Below are 6,774 nucleotides of genomic sequence, written 5' to 3' on the forward strand. Positions count from 1 at the left end.
ACTGTAGGCTTGTATACATAAAGAAAATGCATTATTTTAATTTATTTAGTTGCATTTTATGCAATTAATTAAATATGTAATGTATTGATTTACCAGTTGCTAAAATTTATATTACATTGATACTTTACAAAGCCATATGGCTCTGATTGCTTAGTGGCACTCAATACATGTTTAACTCATTCATTTAGTTCCTATTTATGAAGATTTGCGTAATATTTAGATATAAAAAATCCAGCTTTAATTAATCTAAGTATAGATAATCCAAAATAGACTTGTAATTTACTCTTTACAAAATAAAATACAGTGCTTTCTCATTCAGCAACATCACTCTTAAAGCAATTATGTATTAATATTATCGTATAGTAATTATTGTAGATACTCTATAACTGTTTTTATGAATTATTTCTCATTGTGTATTATATTAATGTTTTAGTATTACCTCTGCTTTTTTTTCTTATTATCGCTCCATTAATTTTAAACATTATCTTATAAGATACCAGCATTGAAAATCCCTGTAGAGTATTTAGTATTTTTTTAAATTTCTACATTTTTTATTTAGTTATTTTACTGACCATTTCAGACATTTACGTGTTAATGAAATTTACAAAGCATTACTTGAATTAGGATCTTGACTTCTATTGTGCACTTGCAAATATGTGGAAGTTCTTTCCATTCACATTCATGGTGGCGTAACTAGGACTTAGCTTTGGGGGAGAATGAATCTGAATGAAGGACTCATCATACCGACGAATATGGAATAAATATAAATAAATTAGATAGACCTAGTTCAAAAGTAAAACATTTAACTGCTGTTTTCTTTAAACACACAATTCTCCAATAATGTTAATGAAATAAAAAAGTATTTCGAAACAATTTTGAAATTTGCCTAACTTTTCTGTAACGAATAAGATAAATATCTACTTTAGAAATCCAAAAAGATAAAATTTTAGAACAAAATGCCTGTAATTTACAAAACTGTGAAGATTGTGATAAGATTCACATTGGCCAAACAAAAAGAACCATTAAAAAAGATTTAAAGAGCATGAAAGATATTATAATTACGAGCAAACTCAAAAATCAACTATCGCCAAACTTGCAATAGAAACGAATCACACCTTTAAAAAACTTCAAATTATTAAAATCAGTCCATAAATATGAACAACTCAGTGCTTATGAAACATTGTATATAAAGATATGAATGTAAATTATTAAAAATGATTTTGGTCTCATTAAATATTCACATTTTCTTTAAAATTTAATTCTTTTTGACCCAAACTTTTACACATATATTAATATTTATCATACTTTTAATTAACACAAATCTTTTATTCAGCCGATAATTGTTTTTAAATTGTTCAAATATTTATACTGTTTCAAATTGTTTGCACGCCTGACGATGGCATCTTGGATGTTGGAAGGCCTTGTGTAAGGCCCTGTAAGAAAATGATTTATTGTCCAATAAAAAAAGCTCATCCTTCAATTTAAGTGCTGTATTTCAGACAATCTATGTTGCTAATTTAAAAATATTTTAGGGCTATTTTAGGGGAGTTTTATTTCTCTTATACCCTCTTCTTAGTTATGCCACTGCTGACTCATATACAGTGTAAAATAATCTCAAATCAAAACAGCATATTGATTAATTTGGGTTTAGTCAGTTTTCAATGTGCAGAAAAGAGAATATTAGTTTTATAGGCTGTGTTAAGTTTGAAACATATATATTATTATATATGTGTATAACTTGCAGAAATATAAAGGCTAATCAAGTAAAAGATATTGTGATTACTCTCTACATTTAAAGTTTTATGCATGACACTTGTTTTTGTCAACTTATATTTTTGCAAGTTTCACTTCTTTTTACTAAACGTTGTCTGTAAGCAATACATAATAATGGCAATATTGGAGGTACATTGTGTAGCATTGTTTGACTTGTACATTATTTTATATTTATTATTGTGAGATAAATGCATGATCTTTTGTGAAAATATATTGATTTTTGATAAATTTTACAGCAATGCGTAATTTTTTACAAGGCACAATATACATGATGAATTGTGTTGATTTATTTTTGAATATTTGAACTATGTTTTAGTTAATAAATTACCTATACTGTAGTGTTTAAAATATTGTACCAGTTTTTCACAAACTAAATTAAAACATAAGATAATGTTGTTTCTTTTTTTTTTTTAAATGGAAAGGCTGATCTCCACTTTAACCTTATGTTCCTATCACAATGCCGGTTTTGGACAGAAGGGAAAAAATATCGGACAATACATTATTGTAAGTAATTTTGTAGCAACGATTTCTTCTGTCCGATTTTTTATCAATGGGTGATCAGTTTTATCACTTCAATAATAGGTAAATTGCTATTAGGTTATGGCTGTTTTACAATCCATGTTATATTAAGTTTGAAGTAGAATCACCTTCTTTGTATACATGCTATACAACATAGGTTTCCTTTTTACTGTATTCGACAAGTTGAAGACTGACAAAAATAAGTTTTCTAAATTACCTTTAGCAATTTGCCCTTTTGACAAACTATGCAGCAAATAACAATCTGTTCTTTAACGTAAAAAACACAAAAATTGAGGAATTGGGTTGAATGAGAGTTTAGTCCAAGGAGGACAAGTTTAATCCAAATACTAAACAATCTTCTAATAAAATAATACTTACCAAACACTTTTTTGTTTGTCTTCTATGTTATTAAACTCTAGTTTCATTTCATTACAAATTACACACCTCAAAACAATTAAGGGGTCACTTTTATTGCTTGGTATAGAATAAATATAAATAACATAAGAGAGTTAATCTTTGCCCACAAATAAAGGCAGCATCTTGATAAGGAAAATAAGTAATTTTGTTTTATTTCAAGTAGTTCTGTTGATGATAAAAGCTACTGATTTGCTAATCAGGTCCAAACAAGAATGAGATAAGAAAAATGTCAGGTGTAATTCTGTGACTAGCTGAACTTTTATCAGTTTAAATGTTGATCATTTGATGTTTTATGGTTGTTTTGTTTGGTCCGGTTTTGAGACGGTTTTTGTCCAATATACAAGTCAGTAGAGTGGACATTTTGATAGAAGAAGGTGTTTCTCAATGGGATGTTGGTAGACGCTTAGGTGTGAGTCAGTCAAGTTGTTTCAAGATTGTGGAACCGGTACTAGGAGCAAGGCACTCTTCTCAGAAGACCAGGACAAGATGGCTTGAGATCTACCACATATATATTACAGATTTTTATAAGAGTTAATGAACTTTGTAACTGGTTTTTTATCTGCTAGAGAACTTCAAAACAACCTTAGTCAAGTACTTGAACTCGTATAACAGACCAAACTGTGAGAAATCAACTCTGGGAAGCTGGAATGAGGTATAGAACACCTGTCCATGTGCCGCGATTGACCACACGTCATAAGAGAGCAAGTTTGCAGTTTGCCAGAGACCATAGGCGTTGGCAGTTGAGATAATGATGTAAGGTAATATTCATGGATGAGTCAAAATTTACAGTTTCTGGTAATGACAGATGTGTTTAAAAGTATGGAGAAGAAATTAGTGGTTTTTAACTTTTGCCTAACTCCTACAGTCCCATTTGGTGGGGGCTCAATATTAGTGTGGGTCGGAATAACAATTGAATAACAGCCCCACGTAATGTGGATGAGGTGTTGAACATCCATATTTGTCAGAGAGCAGAACCGGGTTAAGATTTTGTATATTATCATGATATTTGTGTACCATGATGGCCAAATTTTTATATTGTTGAATCAATACAAAAAAGGCATTGCAACAGTTTAGGGGAATCAAAAAGAACAATAAAAAACAGATGTAAATAATTTAATTAATGATTTGGCAAATGAAAACTGGGGCTGAACTATATCAAACACCTATTGAAAACAAATTCCCTTTGTTTTACAATGTGCTCAAGTATTTCTTGACCAAAAATTTTCCCATAAAAATGTACGAACTAAAACTGACAATAAAGAATAGATTGATAACAAGATTACAAACTAATAAACGAAAGGAATTACAGAAATTAATAAACAAACAAAAAAGAAACTTTTAATGATAAAACAAGTAAATCTGAATACATTGTAAAGCCAACTTTGCAATTGGTTAACGCTGAATTTGGGAAAAACAAAAACACTTTTCACCAACAAATTGAATTGAAACATGAGGGAAAATGGTATTGATCAATATGAGGTAGTGAACTTATTAAATAATTATTACACTGACATGGTAGATAATTGAATAATTCCCAAAATAGTTAATCAGTTCTGTCAAAAGTAAGTGGTCCTCAGGTTATGATCAGATTCCTCCTAATGAATTAAACATTTTCTATACTGCCCTCATTATTAAAGGTTTGAAAAATGTATGTTAATACAATTGACCGATTACTTTGAAAATAATAACTTATTAGATAATCTTGGTTTTAGACAGAACAAAACTACAACTGCTATAATATCCTTTATTGAATACATAATAAATAAAATAGATAGTAATGAACAACTAATAACTGCATTTATTGATTTAACTAAAGTTTTTTAAACAGTGTGCCACACTTTATTTTGATTGAAAAATTAAGTTTTTATGACGCCGCTGGTAAAGATTTGGCTTTAATTTAAATCTTATGTAACAGATAGGCAACAATATGTTGAAAACCACACAAATAACTAAGAATAGAATCTTAATAATAAAATATAAAACTAGACTAAATTAAATATTCAGTGCCACAAGGATCTGTACTTAGGCCATTTTCATTTCTTTGTTATATAAGTAAATTGCCACAATGCCTCGCATAACTGAAAATTAGTAATGCGTTTTATCTATTTGTTTACGATATAAATTTAACTGTATTCGTCAAAATGTTGACAACATTTATCCTGGATTGGAATCAGCAATAAACACAGTAAAAAAAAACAAAACAAAAACAACTAAACGCATTAGATCTATTGCTTGATAAAAATAAAACAATTTTTGTCAAATACTTATGTCACAATCCCAATAACTTGAGTAAAAATCAGCAAATTCCAGTTAAATTTCATGATAATACAACATTTTAGGATTAGTAGGAGATAGCACTATTGGTCTTTTCACATTGATCAACTATATTTTAAAAATTAAGTTCTGTTATTTTTGCAATTAAAAGGTTATCTCTATCTCGTAATGTAATAACGCTTAAATCTATTTATTTTGCTTTGATCCACTCACACATCTTATATGGAGTGGAAGTGTTGGTCAAAATCTCTTTATAATATGAATTGTATCCCTTACAAAAAGTCATGAATTATGTTAAATCTTAATCATGATGCACGTTGTAAAAGTCACTTCAATGAAATGGGAACAATGACAGTTTACAGTATATATACTCATATATATATATATATATATTTTATACTCAGTATATACTCAGTATATATACATTTTATATATTTCGTCTCAGCGTACGAAAATTTATAAAGAGTTTTTCAATTTTTTATTTTTGCATGAAGATAATTCGTATTGATATAATTATGTATAAAACAGTTTTGCATGTGAAAAATATTATTGTCACATTACTTAGCAATGTTGACAAACATAGCTATAGCACAAGAAATAAAAACAATTTACAAATAATTAAACATGATACAGAAAATTGTAAAAAGAAGTTAACTTATATACGAATACGCCATTATTTTTTTTTCACCACCTCCCAATATAACGTAGCTATGGTAGGAAGGGTTGATTCAACTAAATTTTGAGTGTAGCTCCAGTTCACCTTCCTTTTATTGCAGCGTCTTCTATCTGACGCTGTCTCAGATTTGACTCCTGAAATCTGGAGTCATATTCGTCTGAAGAGATCCAAGGAAAGTCGACGACAAAGAAGCTCAAAACAAAGCATTTACATCGTTTCGACATGAGAGACACCTTAGATAGGTGAAGTGGTAGTCTCATTGTCTCATCAGGTACACAATTGATGAAACAATGAGACTACCACTTTTATGTATTCAACATTTAATAGCCACACAGACTTCCAAAAGGGTAAACTCATATAACTAATGCGTTAGATCTACTAATAAAAGTAACATATATTCCTACACAGATAAAAATAACATTAGATATTAATATCACCGTTGATTTTTTCCTGTATGGAATCAAGAACTAATCTGTTGGACACGGCAGGAATACACCGGTACTATGATGGCGTCGCCTAAACAAGATGTCCCACAACGTTTTACCTATGGATAGTCAACGTTTACATTTTTTACATTCTTTAATCATCCAGCAGATAGTTGAACCATAGTTTTTTTTCTAATAGACAGTTATTCAGTCTAATTCTATTACTTATAGATAAACAGTACAAAAGAAATGTGTGTGGTTGAGCAATAAAGTTAATTATACTATCAGTTAATAAATATATTTGAAGTAAGGAAATAAAACTTGTAACAAAATTCCATACTTTACTTTTGTTTTGGAACAAAGAATAAAAGTAGAAAAATTACGGTATTGTGCTACTTACATTTCAATAATTTAAAAAGTGTGAAATCTAAACCAATCTACTATTTTCGTTTTTATCGAAAGAGAATATCCGACAACCTTGGAAATTTATTTATAAAATAAATCAAAGTTATAAATTAAATTAGTATCTTACATTTTTTCAATAACGGTGTTTTAAAGTAATAATAAAATAATTAATATTGAACAGAAACCTGGCTGTTGAATAAATAATTTTGCATTGTTGTAATACTGTAAGTGATGTAAATAATATATTTGTATTAAAATCCCTTTTTCAACATCATTCCATTTCCA

The sequence above is a fragment of the Homalodisca vitripennis genome, unplaced genomic scaffold (genome assembly GCF_021130785.1).
Source record: "Homalodisca vitripennis isolate AUS2020 unplaced genomic scaffold, UT_GWSS_2.1 ScUCBcl_1089;HRSCAF=4290, whole genome shotgun sequence".
NCBI lineage: Eukaryota > Metazoa > Arthropoda > Insecta > Hemiptera > Cicadellidae > Homalodisca > Homalodisca vitripennis.